The sequence below is a fragment of the Ursus americanus genome, chromosome 29 (genome assembly GCF_024610735.1).
Source record: "Ursus americanus isolate L20-20 chromosome 29, mUrsAme1.1.p, whole genome shotgun sequence".
Classification (NCBI taxonomy): Eukaryota; Metazoa; Chordata; class Mammalia; order Carnivora; family Ursidae; genus Ursus; species Ursus americanus.
In genome coordinates, this window is record NC_142155.1 from 17,186,215 (window position 1) to 17,210,722 (window position 24,508).

The following is a 24,508-nucleotide window of genomic DNA, read 5'->3' on the forward strand; positions in this document are numbered from 1 at the left end:
TCCTACATACCATGGTTTATCATTGTTTAATGCAAAGCTGTGATGCTTTCATTATATATAACTCAGAATATAAATTAAATTCATGACCCTTATTTGACAAAAAAAAATACATAAAAATTGAAACAAGATAGTATCCCATGTGTAAGTTTGAATTCAGTCTTGAAATAATTAATGAAAAGCTGCTTTTCTTGGGAACTATTCTTACTTTAAAGCATATTAGAGATTATTAGTCTCCTCTACCCTTGTGATTACTGTCAAATTGGGAAACATGCAAAAAAGTTTAAATAACTGTACTTAGCAAAAAGAGGGAGTATTTTTTCATCATCTAAAAAAGTTCTATCTTGTGGAATGTCAAGTGAAATTGTGTCAGTGAAGTTTATTTTCCTTCAATGAGAAATTTATAGGTTTTGTTTATTATATATGCATATTTATAGATTTTGTGTGTACGCTTAAGTGTGTAATCTGTGGCTGGCAACTCAGCAATGCAAAAGACCAAATCTTACCTTTGGTATGTCCAGTGTGATGATTTTCTTTACAAAGTTTCTAAGAATAACATAAATTTTAATTACAAATTTAAATGTGGTATTTTCCTTGTGCTTTTACAAGACAGTGGCCTGTTGTTGTATAACAGTTAAGACTCATCAACAATATCTATTACCTCACTTCTCACATATAAGTGCAACAGAGTTACATTTTCTCCTCTCATACAGTGAGTCCCATAGCCATACCTTGGAAATAATCAAGACACAAATTCTCCATTTCCAGAAAATCAAATCCTAAGTTTGCCTATATGAACAAAAACTTGTCACATTCCGTTTTTCCCATCCTGTCATTCCAACTGCAAACACTCTTTGGTGATTTTTTTTTTAAAGATTTTATTTATTTATTTGACAGAGATAGAAACAGCCAGCGAGAGAGGGAACACAAGCAGGGGGAGTGGGAGAGGAAGAAGCAGGCTCATAGCGGAGGAGCCTGATGTGGGGCTCGATCCCGTAATGCCAGGATCACGCCCTGAGCCGAAGGCAGACGCTTTAACCACTGTGCCACCCAGGCGCCCCGGTGATTTTGACCTTTCCAATTCTGCTACTGTTCTTCCAGTTTTCCTTGCCTCCCTAATTATTTTAGATATGCTAATCAATAATTTGCAAGGCACTTGCCGGCCAGTATGTTCACCTACTATGTTGACCAGGGTTAAATCAGAGAATCAACAACACACTCCAGTTGAATACTTGGGAAAAGTTTAATTTAAAAAAAAAAATTACAAAGATATGGGTAAAGTTTAGGGAAAATAATGAGGGACAGTATGGTTCTGAAGGGACTAATAACAGCAGAATGTCATTACTACCTGGAGTCCTGAAGAGATCAAAGGAAAGAGAGTTATCAGGACCCATAGAGAGGAAAGCTACCAGTTCACAGATGCTGCCTCATTTAGGGAGAGAATACAAGCAATCCAAAGCAAACCAATCAAAAACAGACCAGAAGATAATATACCCAACTTCATTCTCTTCTTGTCTTCTAGACTCCTGCAGGTGTTCCCTATTGGCAAAACCCATTCAGGAGCTGAAAATTATCTTTAAAAACATATCTACACATCTATCTAATCTTTTCATGTAAAGAAAAGGGACAGTTGGCCATAGTAGAATGGCCTGCAGTACTAAAATCTTGACTAGGTTCCAGGTTCCATGACACTGCCAAAATATAGCATAGGCATGTAACTGATAAAGGAAGAATTTGCTTGTATGTTTCTAAAGTGAACCATTGAGTATGACTACTTCCTCTCCACGTGTGACTTCCATCCTAGGAAAGTATAAAAGGTAGAAAGCTCATATTTCTGGGCTCCTTTGCTCTGATGGATTCCTCACATTTCATGGGTGGGTAGGAGAAAAATGATGCTCCAGGTAATCTCTTGTGATGAGTAAAGTGAAGCATCATGGAATCATGGCTATCAATATGCTTCTGAGAGTTCTGTGTAACTTTTGAAGTGTATGCTTGCCGGTTCTGTAATATAATGACATCTACTAAACTGAATTGAAGTTGTCTTTGTCAGACATCCTCTAAATCAAACCAGTCTTTGTGGTTTTGTTTAATTTATGAAGCAAATTAAGTTTAACTGGAAAATAAAAAGGGGGGAGGCACCTGGCTGATTCAGTCAGTAGGGCATGCAGTGAGTTCGAGCCCCGCATTGGTCTTAGAGATTACTTAAGGAAATTTAAAAAAATATTTTTAAAAAAAGAGAGAAAAAAAGAACATTCTCTAGCAGTTGGTATGATTTTCCTCTAGCAATATGATTCTCTACCAGTTGTGTGAGAAGGTTTTAAGAGAGAACAGCCAGAGATTTCTGATCCAAAGATTTTCTGATAGCAATGGATAACAAAAATAGTACTGAAATGAAAAATTTATATATGAGTTCCATTTATTCCATTCATAGTTGTAAAATTCTAAATTAAAAAAATTCAATATAGTATTCATAAAATTCTGGTAAATGGCAAAGGGATATTATCTATTAATAAAAGGTGTGTCAAAGAAAGATATTTAATAATATAATTTACCACATCATTAGGTAAAAAGATATTGACAATTTATAATCTACTAAGAGTATTTTTTTCTTTCTCTTTTTCCTTTTTTTCTATCCTAAGGGATTTACGTTATCTTCAGATCTTTTTGGTGTATATAATTATTTCCAAGCATAACAAAATATGAATAGCTTATAAGATTCAATGCCATTCTTCAAGTTGAAACATAAGACATAATTCCATTAAACTCATAAGTCAAAATGCCTTATATATGCATATGCACATATTTTGTGCATACCATTTAGAAAATCAAATAGAAAATACATTACATAGCCAAAATACCATAAATAAATTAAATGAAGATATGCTGTCCTTATTTGAGCTCTTGAAAATGTGAGCCCTTAATACTAAAGAAACACTACATTTGAAAAGTGTAAAACAAATTTCAAACAAATTCAAATAGGATAATATTTAGAACTTGATCAAGTCATTTTAAAGTCAAAGAGAATAGGGGAATATTGAATAGAAATGGCACTGAGAGCATTGTATGTTTATGAAATATATTAAAATAAATTATAATAAAATATGGGTATTATTACACTGATTATATACAAGGAAATAAAATAGAAAGTCCAGATTCATATGTTTAAATTACATATAAAAGAGATTTGAAGATTTTCATATTCAACAACTTGTGTTGCTGCATTTTGTTATTTTGAAAACTCTTCCTCTGTTCCCTTATACCAGAATAATTTATCTTTTTTTTAAAGATTTTATTTATTTATTCAAGAGAGAGAGAGAGAAAGCATGAGAGAAGGGAGGGTCAGAGGGAGAAGCAGACTCCCCGCTAAGGAGGGAGCCGGATGCAAGACTCGATCCGGGGACTCCGGGATCATGACCTGAGCCAAAGGCAGACAGTTAACCAACTGAGCCACCCAGGCACCCAACAGAATAAATTCCGTGAAGACTAACTAGATAAAATTATAAAATAAAACCTTAAATAATCCAAATCAAATGCAAGTTAATATTTATTTCATCTCTAACTGGAACTTTTAAAGCCTAGAGCAAAAATAGAAAATTATAAATGAATGTTGATGGGGAGTATATTTTATAGAATAACTAAAATTAATACCCATCTATTCCAAAAATGATCATAAACATAGTTAAAGCAAATATATACAAAAATGTGTTGTGTCATAGGATAGACATGGTTATCAATACCCTTTCAAATCAAAGAGGAAAAGCTGACCGCTCAAATAGCAAAACACTTTGCTGTACATAGTCAGTAAAACTATGTACAGCAAATCATCGGAAGCAACCGAAGATATCAAATTTAAAATGAGACAAATTTTACCTATTTGCCAGTGTTTTATTATTTTTTTTCAACTGTAATACTCTGAATTTGTGAAGATACACCACTCTATTGGTGGGGAAGTAAGTTGGCACCATCTTTCTGGAGAATTACTTGCCACCAGAAATTTTAGAAGTTTTAGAAATAACAATCTCAATTTTAGGAAATTATTGTGATATGCCCAAAATTATGTTATTAAATGTAATTAAAATAATAAATATTTAGAAACAAATATGCCCTAAAATGGTGGTTGTATTAAATAAATATTGGTACTTAGTAATGCTATTAAGCAGAAGTTATAAAATCATATAAACACATATTTGCAAATACATGTGTACATGCACACCACATCTGCATACAAAGGATTCTTCCAAAACATTAATATTGCTTTCAATACTTATTTTTGTTTTCTGAAAGTTTCATACTGATTATATATTTTTATGATCAATAAAGAATGTTTTTGTAAATATTCATATATAGTGAGAAATAAAGAACATTTCAGAAAGTATATTTATTTTATTTATATTAGATCCAAGTAATCAAGTTTTTATGAGATCTGCAATGATTCTTATAGAAAATATAGAAAAATCATTGCGAATTAACATTATTATAGCGAAAGAAAAATCAATTAAAATTATTTTAAATAATATAAAATATTTTTCTGAAATAACACAGAAATCTTATGTTCAAACATGCCATCTGTATTTTTTTAAACTAAATTACTATGTAAAGGTTGAAAACATTAGTTATATTTCTGCAGCATTCTTTACTTTTTAGTAAAATTTTAAAAAATGGAATGGAATTAATCACATCATTTTAAGGGGTATTCAGATGTTTTTTGACTTAACTACTTTGTGACAAGCACCAGCATGGCTGTAATTTGTTTGCTTGCTTATCTGTTGTTTTGGACCTGAAGCACTCAGATATGAGTTAAGCCTTTTTTTTTTTTTAATCTTTTTTTTTTTAAGATTTTATTTATTTATTTGACAGAGATAGAGACAGCCAGTGAGAGAAGGAACACAAGCAGGGGGAGTGGGAGAGGAAGAAGCAGGCTCATAGCGGAAAAGCCTGATGTGGGGCTCGATCCCATAACACTGGGATCACGCCCTGAGCCGAAGGCAGACACTTAACCGCTGTGCCACCCAGGCGCCCCTGAATTAAGCCTTTCTAAAACAATCTTAACTGTTTCTCATTTCTATAATTTCTATCTATTGACAAATCTGGAATCATATGTTATATTCTAAGGTTTTCAAATGTCTCATTCTTGTATGTCCATTCTACAAACCAGCAAATGTAGAGGAAGTTTTCCTTTTTGTGAAAACCACTAAGCACCAAAGGAGATGTCCCCCCTCAGTTGAAACATGAGACCTCCTACTACAGCTCCCCAAGTTACTTTACTGCAGAAGGAGCCACTCCAGACCCTGTCCTCTGTGGTCAAGAAGTATGTGCATTGGGGTGCCTGGTGGCTCAGTGGGTTAAACAGATTTCTTTGGCTCAGGTCAAGGTCCCGGGGTCCTGGGATTGCGTCCTGCATCGGGTTTCCTGTTCCTCGGGGAGACTACTTCTCCCTCTGCCTCTCTCTCTCTCTCTCTCTCTGTCTGTCTCTCATGAATAAATAAATAGATAAAAATCTTTTTAAAAAAAAGTATGTGCATAGAAGACAAAGCTTCTGTCACAATCTCTAATAGTCACTTTTGTTCTAATTTACTTGCAGTGTATAAAACAATCCCATTTAGAACTGACCCACTAATGAACACAACTAATTCTCCTGCGGGCCAAAATATATTTGCTGAAACCTAGCACACAGATTTTAATCTGAAGTGAAATCCTGACATTTGGTTTCCTGTACATCTCCCAGCATCTTTCACAAAGGAATGCCCTGTGCTTTTTGTATTTTGCTAGTTTGCAATATTCAAGAATATTCATTATTTGCATTTTACTCCCACTTACCACTAAAATGAATAGTAATAACACTATATACAAAATATGGTATTATATACAAAATATAGTAGAGTCAATATAGTTAATAATACAGTTTTTTTTATGAATGTTACAGTTCTTTGGTTTTGAAACACTTTCATCTCCATTGTTGAATCTTGGGAATTTGATCTTGGGAAAATTAATAGCATAGACCAGAGATTGGCAAGGTATTACCTGCAGGTCAAACCCAGACCACCACTTGTTTTTGTGAAGAGTTTTACTGAAACACAGCTAAACCCATTGATTAAATACTGTCTATGGCTGATTTCATACTATGATGGCAAAGTTGAGTAGTTGTGATGGAGGCCATATGGTCTACAAAGGTAGAATGCTTACTAACTTCTTCTTTCCAGAAGTAGCAATTCCTGAAGTAGCAATAAATGTGAGGTGTTTATAATTCTCAGGTTAGTATATTTACCTTTTTGACCAAGGTGTAAATACCAGCCTTATAATGGACTCAGAAAAGTTTGTATTTCAGACCTGCTTAACTCTATTAAGCTGCCCAAGTCACAACATCTCTGTTTTCTGCACCATTCTGATAGAGCCCTAGGGTAAAGCCACAGACTGTGGTAAATACCCATAATCTCTTTGTGAAGCTCTCAGATCTATGTCCAAGGCTGCTTTCAGGGGTGTGTAAACTCTCACAAAGGCCTTATACTCAGAAGGACCCCATGCTTGGTAGAGCCATAGTATGTAGGATTTCAGTGAGGCTCAAAGAAAGTACAAACTAAGGATATTATGGAAGTCATCTGACTCCAAGGTGGTGTTAGAATATGCATGGAGCAAGAAGTGGAATAAAAGCAGCTGAGTTTGTGTCAGTGTTCAGTTATTTTTTGCTAAGAACAAAATGCATGCACTAGCTCTGCAGCATGACTTACGTTATTTTGGTGATGCCACTGAAGAGTTAAATTCTCTTATATTTCATTTAAAACAGCATTGCACAGTATAAAGATGAATGGTAAAATATATGCTAATAATTGAAAATCTTAAATTTTCCTTTTTTAAAATTTTTTAAATTTCAATTCAATTAGCCCACATATAGTACATCATTAGTTTCTGATGTAGTGTTCAGTGACTCATCTAGGATGACATTAAATAGCAAGTAAAGTATATCATGAAAAGATAAACAGGAGACCATGAAAGAGAGAAAAAACTTTTATTTTAGGACCTTTAATGGAACATTTTCCTGCTTTTTTTTTTTACAACAAAGGACCCCGCATTTTCATTTTGCAGTGGGTTCAACAGATTATGTACCTGGCACCTTCCGTGTTGCTGCTGTTCTGGGATTCTCTTCCCACCTCCGCCAGGCCAATTTAACAGAGTTTCATGCTCTCCACGTAACTGTTAGAATCCCTTAGGTTTGGTTCTTGAACTCCCCCTTCCTTTCTTTCCAAACTCTTCACTCTTCTTTTTTTCAATTCTCATTTCTTTAGTCCACAATTTGTCATTGGAGATGTAGCACCTACATTCATGGCTTCAAATATATGCAGAGATATAAACTTGCTTCTATTTTTCAAATTACCATTTTTTGCCTATCAGTCTCTCAAAAACTTAAGATAAAATCTTTATCTCTCCAATATCACAGCCTCCATCTCTCTCCCTACCCATACTTTCTTCTCCACCGAATCATTTCTCAGACATGAAATTTATAACCAGCTGGATTTCTGAGCTTCAGCATAAACTTTATTTTATCCAAAGTACTACGAATTGTATCTACAAAGTTCTCTCACCTAGCCTCTTAGCTCCCTATTATTACTCCAGCTTAAACTCTTACCATCTCTTTTGGACTAATGCAGTAGTCTCCAAAATGAGTGACCTCTTTCTAGTGTCTATTCTCTCTGGTTCCTCTTCCACGTTACTTTCAGAGTTGTTTTTCTTATGTGATTTTCATTCCTCTGTTTCAAAAGTTACAATGAATCTTCATTTCCTGTCAGGAGAGGTTTAAAATCTTAAGCATTCCGACTGTAGTATTCAATCTCAATTGTATCATCTGAAGTCATTCTCTACCACCTATCCTTACCTATTTTGTGACTAACCACAGTCTTCAATACTGTTACACAGTTGCCCAACTCTGCACTTTGGCATTCATAGTCCTTCTTCCTAAATGCCCTCTATTGCCCACTTTGTCAGATTCCTTTCCTGAGGCTCAAATCAAATGTCACCTTCTATTGGAAGACTTTTGTAAAACCACTTAAAATTTTATTTTTCCCTTCATTTTTGCTCTGATAGGTCATTATACATAACTCAGTGTCACCATGACTTTGGTCATGTGTTGTTCTGTTAGCTTCCCTCAGTGTATTTATGCTTTCAGTAGAGGAGCCATGTGTTAATAGATATAATGCCTTATCCAAAGCTTTGCCATAATGGTGGAGATCCCAGGAAAGACTATTTTAAAATTAGTCATAGAGATTGTCATCAGTTTATTCATAAGTGGGGGAGGCTTAGCTGTGAAGGCTGCTATGACTGAAGCAGCATAAACTGTGGATTTGTGGAAGCTGGAGGGGGGTAGAAAATACCCTAGGACTGGAAAAATACACATGGCTGAAGTGGCTGGCCCCTCAGGGAGAAGCTGGATTACTCAATACATGGAATCTCAAGGAATTCCCAATTTAATTGTGGTTCAGGATGGCTTTGTGTATGCAAGTGACTTGATACTAGGAGAGTCTAGGCAGCCAGTGAGACACGTAAAGATGGGGTGGTTGTGGTTTATTTATGGATTATCAGCCAGCAAAGAGCTTGATTCCAGATGTCCAGAAAGCAGGATTCATTTCGGGAACAACTAACTATTCTTGAGGAAGGATCTGGCACCGCTGACATTCAAGGCAGAATATCACTTCTGCAATGAGAGGGTGAGTGAGGGTGGGCATTTGATGCTCTAAGCAGAGGATGTGGGCAGTCTAAATAATCCAGTCCTGTAATTGAGCCAGTGTTATAATAAGGCTTAAAGAGGACAGTCACAGGAAGGAAATGATTTGGGCAAGAAACAACACAGATATTCAGTGGGCATTTCTGGATGTTGGGGAAATGAAGGCAAGGACAAAATTCTTTGTTTCAAGGATAATTATAATAGTAGTATTCAATACCACTTAGTAACTAATAATGCCCTGGAGTTGAAGAGCTAGTCCCTGCACAACTTTGCAGGAAGAGACTATCTTGGCCCAGATCCATCAGCTAGTAAGTGCTTGAGTTGGGATTGAAGTTTGAATTTGCGAGATCTAGATATGATGAATTTTAAGGACAACTTATTGCTCAATGATAAGAATGAGGCTCTGCTTATCCTCCATGCCCTTTTGTCTTCATTGGCTCCATGTTTCATGTTCGGACAGATCTCAGCTGGGCCTTCTAGTGAATGGTGTCCCTTATTCCAGGGAGGCCAGGGAAGAATTGAGGAAGGCAAGAGAGTGAGATTTTAAAACTGGGGCCTTTGCCCCTTGGTTGGGCCAATGTATCAAATTCTGCCAATGAGGAGAATTACTTCGCTCTCCACAGATATAGTTTTTCTCAGTTCTATTTACTATTGTCAGTCACTTATACATAGGAACTTAATAAAAGATATTTCTGTTGCCTCCCAAATCTATTTATACTTGAAACATGTGGTGCAGTATGACAAGTTGTCACTTTTATGAACATCAATCAACAATATTTTGAGATGCTATTTTATGTCAATAATTAAGATATTATTCAAACCCCTTGACAGTGTTATTATCTAAGTTAACAGTGATTAGCATAACATATGTCCTTCCTTAATAACCATATTTCACTCAGCAACACATTTTATCACATCCTGGACTCTATTTATAGTGTAGGTAATGAACTACTGAAAATAACAGATGTTTCTTGCCCTCCTAGAGCTTAAATTCTAGTGATGACAGAGAGTAAACATTAAGTATAATAAATCTGTATTTCTGTGTGACATGTTGTATATAATAAAGTGTACATAGAATAGTTCTAATCTAGAGAGAGAATATATATGTATGTGTGTATAGACTATATGCTTAAAAGAAAAAGTAGAGCAGATTTGAGGGGGAGAGTATCACAGGTTCTGAGTTGGTGGGTGGGAGATAACAGTATGGTCACATATGATCTTGCTGAGGAAGCCAACTTGAAGAAGATGAGAGCTGCGTAGGTAGAAGGAGGAAAAATATCCCACAAAGAACAAATGTCCAATGCTGTGTTAAGGGAGGTGTATGTTTGACATTTTCTAAGAACATCAGGGAAGCCTAGATGGAGCAGGTAAGCAAGAGGGAGACTTGTAGAGGATGAAATCAGATAGAGGACAGGACAGAAAGAACAAAATCAGATTCCAAGAATTTGGGGCCATTATAAGGACTTGTCTTGTATTTGAGTGAAACAGAAATTTATTCCAGAGGTTTGTACAGAGAAGTGACATGATCTCAGTGATTACTCTGGCTGCACAGTGGAGAATTGAAGAGTGGGTGGGGATAAGGCAGGCATACAGGTAGGAAGACCAGTTAGAAGACTAATGCCCTGGTCCAGGTATGAAATGACCATGGCTCAGTCCAAGTGTCAGCAGTGAAGGCTTGGGAGATGCTCAGATTCTGGATATATTTTGAAGATCAGGCTAACAGGATTTGCTAAAACATTGGATTAATTTAATTTATTTTTATAATCAGTTTTATTAAGCAGAGAAAAGTATCTTAAGCACCCTCTGAAGACAAATAAGGGGAAATTATGCAAACCATTTTTTCCAGACATGCTACAAATAGGTTTATCTGAAATTTTATCAACTATAAAGCTGTGTCTAACAGCAGCCCTATTACAATGCAAAAGTCTGATAAGTTTATAATGACTTTCCTGATTATGGCCCTGAGGCACAGAAAGACCGTATGACTTCTGCATCTGCCATGAACTAACAAATTATGTTCAGCATGAAATATATGGTTCATGTTTTATGTTTACACTTATTCTTGAAAATTTATTTGTGAGTTCATGTTGAATGAAGGAACTCTCTACTAACCATAATATTTAATAATTCAAGTTATCCGTACCAGACCATGTGATGATATCACACATGTATGTGTTTTGTATGTATGTGTTTGTATGTGTGTAGACTTGGGTATGTGCTTTTGTTTTTGTATATAACAGGAAGTCAGTGTAGAAGGGAAAGAGCTAATGATATAATATGCACTATTGAGAGAGCAGATGGTAGAATTAGAAAATACTGAAAGACAAGAAGACAGATGACGAAGACGTGAGATTTGATAACATTGACTCTGAAATTTCATAATTGTGACACAAATGCTGGGAATATTAATTTTTTGATGAACAGTGTACTAGTTTTCTAGGGCTGCAATAACACTGGACCACAAACTGGGTGTTTAAAACAACAGAAATGTATCGTGTCACAGTTCTGAAACCTAGAAGTCCAAGCAAGGTGTTGGCAGGGTTATGCTTTCTCTGAAACCTACAGAGATAAATTCTTCCTTGCTTCTTCCTAGCTCCTAGAGGTGACTGTCAATTCTTAGTGTTCCTTGGCTTGCATTTACATCATTCCAAATTCTGCCTTTGTTGTCACATGGCATTCCCCCATTGGTCTCACCATTTTCCCATAAGGACACCCTACCACACTAAAGCTAAAAGTTGGTTCAGAGTCTTTATGCATTTTCTAGACTCTTTACCTAGATCTTTAAAAATCTTGAGTTATACAATTTCATTGTCTGGTAATATGGAAGAAGATTGGAATATGGACAAAACCTAGAATTCCAATTCTGTGACTTACTAGCTCTCTGACTTTAGAAAGGTTATCTACTCTAGCCTCTGTTGTGTATCTGTAAAATAGGACTACCACTAATTTTGTGGAGTAATTTTGAGGGTTATACAAATAAGTATATATAAATTCCTGTCAAAGTGCCACCGAAATGTTAGTTTCTCCCTAAACATTTGTTTGTTTGTTTGCTTAATCCAACTTCACACACTCTCTTTAGTTTCCACACTACTTCCCCAACCACATTTAATTGTCTGGTCTTTAAACTTTGAATACTTGAAATCTAAACTTGGTACTTGTCCTGAATTTTGTTGTTATATACTCTACTTTTGACTTGTTCACTTACTGTTGACAAATTTATCCTACTCTAACATTTGATTTCTGGATGTAGTCACACACTTGTGTCTCTCTTGGTTCTAAATCCTGAGCTCAAGTTCGGCCAGGGATTTCTAACCCTTCCCTAGGTCTTTTTAATTCCTATATATACTTTTTATATGTATCAGTTACAGAAGATTCAATAGCTAATACTCTGACACACTCCTAGGTCTTTTTAATTCCTATATATACTTTTTATATGTATCAGTTACAGAAGATTCAATAGCTAATACTCTGAGACAGTCCTTACCAGCTTCCCTGGAGTCCCTAAATTTCATATGACAGTGTCTCTTCCTTCCTGAGATCCTGACTCTTTGTCCTGCATTCACAAATTGATAGTACACAATGTCTAACCACTATACTCTCAGCTTTGAATTACAATATCATTGAAGTGTATAAACCACATTAATTCCCATATTCCTATGGTATCTCTCTGTTCTTTCCCTTTCCTCTGAATTTTCCATGATATTTTGCTTCCTAAGAGCAATTTAAGACTGAAAAACAAGATATGATTCAATCCATCCATATTTGCAAATGGGTAACAGTCTATATATAATTTGGGAACTTCAGATGGTAAGGTACAACTGTTTTGGTTTGAGATTATAATGTGCTATAATTTTCTATTTGATTTTCAGTCTGGTTTTATTTTGAGACGAGTTGCTCTAAGTAGCTTACCATTTTGCTAAGACTTTGGATATGTTTTTATTTTCTCTAGTGTTTTTTCCATCTCTTCTTTTGATACCAGTGCTTCTGTCACTCCTTACAGCAATCCGATGAGCATTCTATAATAGAAGGAAATAAAATAAAGTTGTAGTTTATCATTTTGACAACTGAAATCAATAACAGTGAAATTTTGTTCTTTTAGACCATTTAATATTTATACCTGAAGGTGTATAACTATCATGGTTTATACTTGAAAAGTCTTCTTTTTAAAAAAGCAATAGGCCCTTAAATAAAATTATATATTTTTCACAAACTGGCTGGAGAAAATATTTTATTAACCCCACAGGCATTATCCCTCAATTTTATACTCATTTAATTTTCAAAAGCATAAGAGATATATAATGTCAGTTTTGATTCCACAAAATCGAAGTGGAAACTGAAACATGCATGTAAAGGATTGCACTTTTTTATTAATACCCCATAGAAATTAGAATATTGCTTTCTATAGTGTCCTTACCACAGCATGGGGGTTTCAAATTTAGGCTCTAAGTCAAACTATCTAACTTCAAATCTACTTAGTACTGGTGTGATCTTGGAAATACTTAACTACTCCCTTTAAAATGGGAATAATAATCATAACCACTGCACACGGCACTTGTAAAGATTAAATTAGACCATGCTGTGCTTAACAAAGGATCTGGAGATAGTGAACCTACATAAACCATAGCTGTCATTATTTTAACACCAAAATCAATAAAAGTGTTAAACAAATTCTCTGTGAAAACATTTGTTCAAATTAAGAGGCAAAAAAATACATGGTGAAGAAAATCTGTCCACAGTTGGCCTGGTAAAGAAAGAGAATCTTTGTATCTCCTGATGTCTCCTAGGGTTGCTGTGCTTCTCAACCCTGCTGGTGTTACATGGTAACAACAAACACAGATGATTGGAGTGTTTCTTTCTGGGTCAACTATATTTCAAGACAGAGACTGTGGTAGACATTACTAATGATTAAAACAAAACTAAACAAATCATAGTTTTGACAAAGTATGGACTCAAAGATGAAATTCTCACAAAAATAATATGTAAATTTTGAGCATCTGAAAGTACTTTCCAAATGAAAAGATCTAGGCAAAATAAGTTTCTAGCATAAAGTAGAAAAGCATTGTTAGAAATACCAGCCATTAAGTAAGGAAGCAATTACAACCTGTATAGTGACAATTATTTAATCAGCTAGTCTTATCCACTGTGAGAAAACAGAAATAAGGGAACAAATTATTTCTAAATTATCCCCACTTCTTATCACCAAAATATTTGTTGCAGATTTTTAAATATGTATATAAATTCAGTACTGTAAAAAATAGGGATTTTTCTATAAATTATAATTTCTCTAAGAAACATAAATAATTGTGTTTCCATTTTATTAATTTGATTCTAATTATCTTTATTTCCTAGTGATAGAAATCAATGTTAATCCATTTTTTTCCTGTTCAGTGCATTTCAAAAAGACACTTATGGAGACATGTCATATTAACCACAAGCCAAAAATTAATCACTAAATCACAAGCAAAAAATATAAATTCATATTAGTATTATTTTGTTTTATGATAGAGGCAATATCAGGACTCCAACTTTTAAATTATAAATATTTGTGTGCGTCTTGGAGTGCCTGGGTGGCTCAGTTGGTTAAGTGTCTGCCTTCAGCTCAGGTCATGATCCCGGAGTTCCGGGATCAAGCCCCACATCGAGCTCCCTGCTCAAGGGGGAGTCTGTTTCTCCCTCTGCCCCTCACCCTGCTCGTGCTCTCTCTCACTCGCTCACTCTCAAATAAATAAATAAAATCTTTAAAAATAAATATTTATGTGCCTGATTTTGAAAAGAACCACTAATAGTAAAGATAAAAGTAAAGCATAGGATTATACTTTAATACATGTAACTTCTCTAGGACAGAACTAATGTTTAAACATAATACAAGTTTTAGAAGAATGGCTGTTGTTGTTGTTTTTAAGTTATATGTAACTGGGGATGTGGGTGAGAGTAAACTTCTCAATGTGCTCTATGTGTCCAAATTTTAATAAAATAATTTGCTTTTAATAAATGTGCAGGTAAAACCACATTTATTGGTTCTTGAAATTGTTTGAGAGCTTATTCTTCATGTTTTTTTCTTATCTGAATCTCTCATGAAGAGAGAGCTATTTGACTCCTTTATCCCTTTATACTGATTTCTATTTGAAGCTTTCTGTTTAGTACTATCAATTTTTTTTCAAAAAATGCTTAACTGCTGATAATACATCAACCAAGCTTATATCCATGACTTAATGATGCTTTGAAATATTTTGTTTGCACCAAAGTGGCTATTACCTTTCAAAGCTAACTTTCAGTTATTTCTGGGGAGAATTTATATCTTAGCACTTAACAGATTTTCTAAAAAGGCGGATCTAGATTTCAATAGTCTCCTCACTCTGAAACTTGCCCTCATCCTACATAATTAATTTCAAATCAACTCAAAGCAAATTTTCTCAAAGATAGTTTGATGTTGTTTTTTGAAAATTTTGGCATTTGGAACAAATTTAACCTCCTTAGGATTTTTAGTATCTACTTGCCTTGGTATGAAACAAATTTAGGTAAAGAGATTGAAGAAGCATGAGAGTCCTAGTGGAAAGTAATTATAAGTATAATTATATAATTATATAATTATATATATATATATTTTATCTTATATAATTATAAGAGAGATAAATATTCCAGTCTACCTACTTTACCTACTGAAATGTTATTTTAAGCCAAGTTTTTAGTTCTTATGTCATCTATTCTATTTGCTAACTATTAAAATATTGCTATACTTTCAAGGAAGAACTTTTATGCTTTTCAAATATTGTTACTTCACATACCTTTTGTTCAGAAAAATAATGTAATTCTAAAAATAAGGAAAAAAATAGGAAACATCTGAAAGTATTCTATTCAGGTCCTACTAATCTTCACAAGTATCATACCTGCTTTAGACCTGGTCACAATTAATTTGAGGCAACTATAGGGAAATTGGCATTTATAAATTCAGTTCAAATCTGAGAATTAGGGGCACATGGGTGGCTCAGTAGGTTAAGCATTTGACTCTTGGTTTTGGCTCAGGTCATATGATCTCTCAGGTGGGTGAGGAGATCCAGCCTCAGTGCTCAGCAGGGAGTCTGCTTGAAATTCTCTTCCTCTGTCCCTCCCCCAACTTGCACTGGCACAGGCACACTCTCTCTCTGTCTCTCTCTCTCTCTCTCAAATAAATAAATAAATCTTTAAAAAGTTTGAGAATTGGGGCACCTGGGTGGCTTAGTCGGTTACGCGTCTGCCTTCGGCTCAGGTCATGATCTCAGGGTCCTGGGATCAAGCCCCAAGTCAGGCTCCCTGCTCAACGGGGAATCTGCTTCTGCCTCTTGTTCTCCCTCTGTGTTCTCTCTCTCTCTCTCTCTCAAGTAAATAAATAAAATCTGTAAAAAAGTTTGAGAATTAAAAAATTGCATTAGTGTTAATTTTATCGATTCTGATAATGTGATTTGGAGACCAAATTAAGTCCAGGACCAGATCATGTAACTGCCTCTAAAAATGTTGGAAATATCACTTCTCATTTTTTTTTAATCTCACTCTTTTTTTATGAGTAGAGGATTCTATATGTGAGTTTTCTTAATTAAAAAAAAAAAAATTCAACCCTGCTGTATGTCAACTTTAAATTCTAAAGCCTGTCTGGGTGGCTGGCTGAAGCATGACAGGCCAAGGGAATTGGCATAAATGAAAGATCTCAGCTGAGGGATGAGGTTCTGAGTTGTCAGAGGCTAGGGAAAAAGGCTTCGGAGCACAATGCCTTAGTGGTTTTTGTTTTATTGCTTTGGAACAATTACCACAATATTAATGGCTTAAAACAACACAAATATAAAATCTTACAGATTCTATAGGCCGGAGGCCCTGGCACAGATTTTTTGCTATGACTGTGATTCCCATGTAGGCTTAGGGTCCTCTTTCAACTCACTACTTGTTGGAAGAATTTATTTCCTGGCTGTTGTAGGACTGAGATGCCTGTCTTCTCACCGGCTGTCAGCTAGGTATAGCTCTCAGCTCCTAGAGACCATTCTCAGGGTCATGCTCCATGACCCCCTGCATCTCATCAAGGAAGAACCTCCCTGGCATCCAGTCTTTCTCATCCTTTGAGTCTTTCTGACTTCCTCTTCTGCCACCAGTGGGAAAACCTCTCTACTTTTAAGGGCTCATTTGATTACATTAGGACCACCTACATAATCTTTTCATAATAACGTAATATAATCACCAGAATGATAAGCTCATCATATTCACAGGACCCACCCACACTCAAAGGGAGAAGGTTATTCAAGAATGAGGGTCATTGAAAGGGTCATCTTTTTTTCCCCCCAAAGGGTCATCTTAATATTCTGCCTACAACACAGGAAAATCCAGAAAACTGTGATGTTACGGTACAAAAGAGTAGACAGAAACCCAGAAGACACAGGCAACAGCTAGATTTTCAGCTGATAAACCATAGTCAGTGTTCCACTTTCCTGGATCTAGTCTGGGAAAATAAATACAGACAGAAGTGGGCTCTCAGTGTTCAGACTGAGATCAGCATTGAAGTATTTATAAGTGAAAAAGGGAGTAAGAAATGAAAAAAAGAGACCAGTGGCAGTGTTTGTGATTCTGACTCAGGGTAGTAGTTCCCAGAATAGAGCAAAGTGTGCCTAATGATTAGTTTATTATTTAAAAACACTTTTAGCCATTTTTCCCACAAAACTAGTAGCTAAATATATTAAGGATTTTCTATGTGGCAGGAGTAAGCTAAACAATGATTTTAACTTCTCAGTTTATCTTCATAGCAACTCCTCGAGGTTCTGTGTTAACCTAAAACAAGCAAATGTAATAGTTGCTCTGTGATGGTGAGACCGTTTGTACAGTATCATTACACTGATTCTTCTTCTGTTACAGCCGTATGCTTATAATTACATGTAATTATCTGTTTGCCTTCAGTACACACAAGAAAATGAGCTGTTTACAAGCAAGACCTGTGTCTCATCTTTGTGTCCTTAGTATTGAGCACAGAAGTATATTTTCAGTATAAATTTGATTCATTTTTTGGGACCTAAAAAAACATATTTTTGTGGTAAACGTTGTGCTGCAAGAAATTGGATTTAGGTTTGGGAACTTGAATTCTATTCCAGTTCCCCTTAAATTACTCTGAGATTATGTGCAAGTTACTTATGTGGAAGTCACTAACTTCAGCTTCTTCTTGTAACAAAGGAAAGAAGTGAGTAAGATTTTCTTTGATTTTAAACTCTGTGAGCACTGGGTGTCGTACGTGGTGAGTAGCTATATTCTACACCCGAAACTAATATTACACTATGTTAACTACCTGGAATTTAAATTTTAAAAAATGAAAAAAATAAAATGAACTTCCATGAGCCATTTTCTACATTACAAAATTGTTGTATTTTAACCTGTTTCAAATTGGAGTTTTCAAACTGACTCAAATTTTAGGAATGTGACAAATAAAAATCAAACGGTCATCTTTCCAGCTCAACTGCATGTGTGGTTAGCTACTCATTGTTAGTTCTTCTATTTAGATGAAATGTGACATTAAAAAATAATTTCATCTATTTATACAAATAATTTCCAGCATGAAACTGGTAGTATTTATTCCTTAGTTCGTTTATCTTAAAATGTAATTGATAAGTACCTATGTTGAAGAGAAGTACTACTATTCGTTTACTATTCATTTCTTTCAGGCACACAGCAGCACCAGAAATACCCATACTTCTTTCTTCTGTTTCCTTAGAAATGGTTTCTATAGCAACCGAGTATATTGAGCTGGTTACCCAAGGAATGCCACCTAAGACTGTGTGCATTTGTACTGAAAAACAGTCTTTACATGATCTTTTATTTTTCAGCTTAAAAATAATATCAAGTCAGTTGAAACTCTTTTGTAACAAGTAGTACATAAAATACTACACTGAACAATGAAGTAAAATTTTGATTTATATCTTTAATCTCAATTAAGTAAATAACTCAAGCTAGTCACATCATTTTTAATCCATAAATGTTCCCACACTTACATCTTTGATAATCAATTTCAGGAATAGTGCTAAATTATTTCACAAAAGTTATTACTTTCAATACAAACCCTCATTGTGGTTAACAATATAAGACTATAATATAAAGTCTATCTTGTTCATGTGCATAATACATTTTTAGACAAATAATCTTTTAAATAATTAAAAATATTCATGGTATAAATTGATAAACATTGTGTGGCATTGTATTTAAATGACCTCTCTGGAGCTAGTATGATGCATGGCACTTTGAAATCATTTTTTTTTTCCTGTAATAAAATATCCACAACAAGATGAGGTTTTGTAGAAATAGAATGTAATTTAAAATGATATATAAGTAATTTAGACAATAAAAAGGAAGTCTTTCGTATGATATATAATATATATATGGTACAGTGTCTATTGTGGTCTGTGCTGTGCTGCTTTTGTTCAGTCATCTTTCAGCACTGATCTCTTTACCTGTTTCTATTCTGGATCTACTTTGTGATTTGTCTGCCCATTTCCCAAAAACTTACTTTTTCTTAAAATATATCAATAGTTGTCTGTATATGCCCAGAAGAAAGGCTTTTCCTCTCATGCCAGAGTTATTTTCCTTAACGTCATACTCAACCTGTTTCCTGAATTTAAGATGGCTTTCATCCTCAAATCCTGCTGAAGTCTTATTTTTGTTTCAAGGCCTTGTGAAAACTTCATTTCTCCAAGGAGCCGTCCTTAGTGTTTCTCACCTTCTGACCCCCAATGGAATTAATCCTCATATTTTTTAGAACTAACTATGTCTGTAGTCTTCTATAATATTCATTTTCACATGTGATTTGTTCTCCTGCAAACTTTCTATCTCGTGCCTTTATTCCTCCATAGCACCCCACAGACTAAATTGAAATCAGTACCCAACAAAGGGTTTCTGAATTGAATTGAATTGACTATCCTGAGGAAATTGTTTTGTTGTTCCCATGTCAATGGATAATTTTTGCGCTGTTGTAGGGAGAGTTTCTTATTAGTTATTGATATTGTGTTCAAATGCTTAGAATCTTGAAAAAACATAAGAAGCTATTTTTAAAACTTTTGGATTTGTTTAGGGGAAGTTCTTGGCACTTGCTCACCAGTTTCCTCTCTATTTGGATGCTACTTCTTGGTCTGTTTTGCAGGCTTGTCCTCCTTCACTTGCTCTCTTTGCTAGTCCTTCTCAGTCATAGGAAAGCTAAGGTCTTACTTTCCTCAGCACACATTTCTTGAGCAATGTGCTTTCCAATCGTATCAGATCTTTGTTGAGACTCTGTTTTCTGGTGGCTCTTTCCCAGCCTCACATTGTTATAATGATTAATACAATCTGAAGTCTTGAAGACAGTCCTATACAGATCTCTGGAGGTCTCTGTGCTGCTCCCTTCTCTTTGGTACCATGCCCAGTTAATTCTAGTCTTCTTAGCCTCCTTGAATTTTCAGCTCTGTCTGCCCAATTCATGGATAATGCCATGGCTGGGTTATTCTCAACACACGTTACGCTGAAGTCCAAAGACTCTGCATAGTATGATGGGCTAATCAGAGGGATTGCTGTCATGGTTAGCCTGTTGTACAATGTCTGAAGACCCTTGTTCCATGTGAACTATCCAGTTTCTAGTTGTTTAGAATGGACAGTTCAATTTCACCTCTATTACTGCATCCATGGCTGGAAGAGGAAAGGAGCCTTATTTCTTACTGCTGTTTAGCATATCTTTTGTGTAAATTATATTTTCTTTTTCATGCAGAGTTCTTACCATATATTTCATTTTTCTATGCAATTCTTTTTTTTCTACTTTTCCAAAGTTATTAGGTGTTCTGATTTCTGTTGTTGTTTCAAGTTTTTATTTAAATTCCAGTTAGTTAATATACAATGTAATATTAGTTTCAGGTGTAGAATTTAGTGATTCCTCACTTACATAAAATACCCGGTGCTCATCACAAGTGCCCTCCTTAATACCTGTCACCTATTTAACCAATTCCCCCATCCACCTTCCTGCCAGTAAGCCTCAGTTTGTTCTCTAGTTAAGAGTTTGTTTCCTGGTTTGCCTCTTTTTTCCCCCTACGTTCGTCTGCTTTGTTTCTTAAATTTCACATATGAGTAAAATCATACAGTATTTGTCTTTCTCTGACTTATTTCACTTAGCATAATACTCTCAAGCTCCGTCCATGTTGTTGCAAATGGCAAGATTTCATTCTTTTTTATGGCTGGGTAATATCCCATTGTATATTTATACCACAACTTCTTTGTCCACTTATAAGTTGATGGACATTTGGGCCCTTTCCATAATTTGGCTATTGTTCATAATGCTACTATAAATTTCGGGGTGCATGTACCCCTTCAAATCAGTATTTTTGTATCTTTTGGGTAAATACCCAGTAGTGCAATTGTTGGATCATCTATGCGATTCTTAACAATGTCCCATTTTTTGAAATAATTTATTTCACTGGGATTTATTTCAGACAATTACCTCCAGTTTATCTCAGGTATCTTCTAGTTATGCTACCAAATTTTTTCTTCATTCTTTCTAATATTGCAGTCACTATATTGAACTGTATTTATTTTCATATCTGACTCTCCTTTCACTTGACAGTGAGTTCCTTGAAAAAGGATGCCAAATCTTGTAATTATTTGTGTCTGCAGTATGGCATACAATGTCCTCAACAGCTATTTGCTTAATACATATTATATTATTAAATCAATGACAAGCAGCCCTCAATATATAGAATTATACTTATGTTCAGGGAGTGTCAAGTTAACAGAGAGATGTTTATTATTGAATCATGTTGATTTTATAAAATTCATTTTACATTTAGCTCTGAGGTATGCTATAGCTATTTGTTGAGGGATACTGAGAAAAATAGTTCTCTGAGATTTTCTCTTAGATTTCTGCTAAGGAATTTTTGGGTAAAAGCTTTAAAAAATAAAGGATCTAATGAAATAAACAAATTTTCCTCTTGGTAACTGTAAAGATTGCAATCAAATGTGTGCCCTCCTCTGGTAATACACAGAATCCAGTGTTTTATAATTTCCTACATGTTTCCTTTTTTATACATGGTTTTAATATTTGCATTATATACCATTTCGTTTACTTGAAGTCAAGAGTAGACTGATGTAGAGCATAAGTAATGCATGACTACACAGTTTAAAAGGTAGATTTAAATGTTAAATATTAGCTAAAATGTGTAGTTCCTAAGATACACTATTGGCACTGCTTTAGAAAAGAATGTGAACTGAGTGTCCATTCTTATCAACTCTGCATTTTAACATAGACATTAGGGAAGCAAACACTCCTGACTATTTATATCATTCATTATAATAACGATGATGATGGTTTCCACCATTTATTTCATGATTACTACCAGTGGAGGCACTGTTTGTGAACTTTCCCAGTCTCACACACCTAGTCATTGTCAGAGTCAGGGTTTGAACCTAAGTCTGCTCCCATAGAGTCTATTTCTCTTCCTTGTACACAAAGGAAAGTATTTTCTTTCAACAGAGATAATTAGTTTGTTTCATTGATATGTCAATACTGTATTATTAGTGAGGTAAGGTAGACTAAAGCACCGTCTCATCATAGATGAATTGGGCATAAGTTCTATTCTTCCTGAGGCAGAATACTATAGTTTACTGAGAAGAAAAAGGTGAACAGTTTAAAATAATATTTTGAAAACCAGTATTTGAAATTCCAGATGGATATAATATTTATTTTTTGAAAGCAAGATAAATGTTGAATCCATACTGAGATAATAAATGTAATAATAATAGTGTGACTTCTTAAGCTTTTATATGAAATATGTGAAAAAGTATAAATTTTAAAAATAAAAACTGGTAGATTTCTTTTTCTTTTTCATTTTCTACATGTAAATCAAGATTCTTGAGAGCATTTTGTTGCTTTTAAATTTTAAAATTTTTCTTTTGATATAATAACCTAATTTTAAAATATTATTTATGATTATTTCATTAATCTATGGATTTTTTACTAGAATGTCAACTATTTGAGAAAAGGGACTATGTCTCTTTTATTCCTAAGTATGGTAGACTTGGTGCTCAGCAAAGTGTGTAGTACACAGTAGACACTTGATTAGATTGGTTGAATAAAAGAGTTAATTATAATGATGATTTATATAACATGCAAAATATGTGGCAAGTTTTCTGAGACATCAGTATCTGGTTCAGATTTAGTAGAAATAATGAGTATCATCCCTGCACTAATTATAAGAGGACAGTGAAAGTCCCTTTTAATTCTTAAGTCAAATTTGGTCTCAGAATTTTAAATACATGAGATTTCTCTATACAGCTTAATTATTGATGATTATATTAGTGTTTGTTTGAAAAGGCTCTCTGATGTTCTTTAAAGACCAAGAATTCTTTTTCATCTGCTTCAAAAAAGAAAAAGTAAAAAGCACACTATAAACTAGTTTGCTAGATCAGAGAATAAATATTGAATGCCAGAACTTTAGATTATGCATTTTTAATGAGCTCTAAGACCAGAGAAAATAAGTTCCTGTAATAACCCAGAAAATGTGAAAACTTAGATGGTCATTGACCTTTTCTAGTCAACCAAATTAGGCATTTTGAACATATAAATTATTAATTTCATATGTAAAACTCAACTCAGCTATTTTAATATTAAAATCCAATTTTATTATTGTTTTACCATTATTGAATATAAAGTTAAAATGTTTGCATTATGCACAACCTTTAAAAAGTGAAGTATTTGTCATTTACATATTGCATAGATTTGTAGTCAGAATACTGGGTTTTACCTTTGACAGCTGTGCAATATATGGAGATTCACTTATTTATTTGTAAAATTCCAGTTAATGGTTGAAATGGATGTAAAAATCCAGTTAATGGTTACTTAGAACAGTATCTGGCAGTAACAAAGACATAGAAAATATTACTTAAATAAAAGAATTTGTATAATATACTGAAAATCATGTTACAAGTGCTAGTTGTTCATTTTAAAACTAGGAGCATAAACATATACTAATCAATTGTTAAAGATATAAACAAATTTATTGATAATCTAAGACAACATCCTCATTTTTCACATTAAGAAGCTCTTCTCAGGTTATTTTTAAAAGTCTCCCTCCAATAAATTAGAGGCAGAGAGAAAAACAGACTGAAAATGTGATACTTGATTTCTTCATTCTAAACCCTGATACAGGATAGTTCCACTCAACTATCATTAAACAAGAATATCCTAGGTGGTTTGAATTTTGTATTATCAGTATTATTGATAATTTAAAGAATTATGGGTGTCCATTTATTCTTATATACCTTTAAACGTAGGTTCCCATAATATCCATACTCACTCTATTACATTTCTCTAAATCTCTATTTTTTTTCTTTTTTTTTTTTAAGATTTTATTTATTTATTTGACAGAGAGAGATACAGCCAGTGAGAGAGGGAACACAAGTAGGGGGAGTGGGAGAGGAAGAAGCAGGCTCCCAGCGGAGCAGGGAGCCTGATGTGGGGCTCGATCCCAGGACCCGGGATCACACCCTGAGCTGAAGGCAGACGCTTAATGCCTGAGCCACCCAGGCGCCCCTCTATTTTTTTTCTAAATCTATTTTAAAACTCATTTTTTCACTGAAGATTATAGATATAACCAATGAAAACTTAAAAACTGTCTTTTGGCTTAAAAAACTAGATTGAACAAAATATTGATGATTTAAAGTATTTTTGAAGATAATTAGCAAAAGATCAAACTTGATTTATGATAGATTTTCAGAATTTCAGAATTATTAAGGAATGCAAGATTAATGATAAATGTGAAAAAGGACAGAAAAACTTAATACTAA

At 34.3% G+C, this 24,508-nt stretch overlaps 1 protein-coding gene across 1 annotated transcript in view; it reads left to right on the forward strand.

Moving 5' to 3' along the window:
• Positions 1–24,508, forward strand: part of EYS (EGF-like photoreceptor maintenance factor) — a 1,472,906-nt gene that overhangs the window by 761,501 nt on the left and 686,897 nt on the right.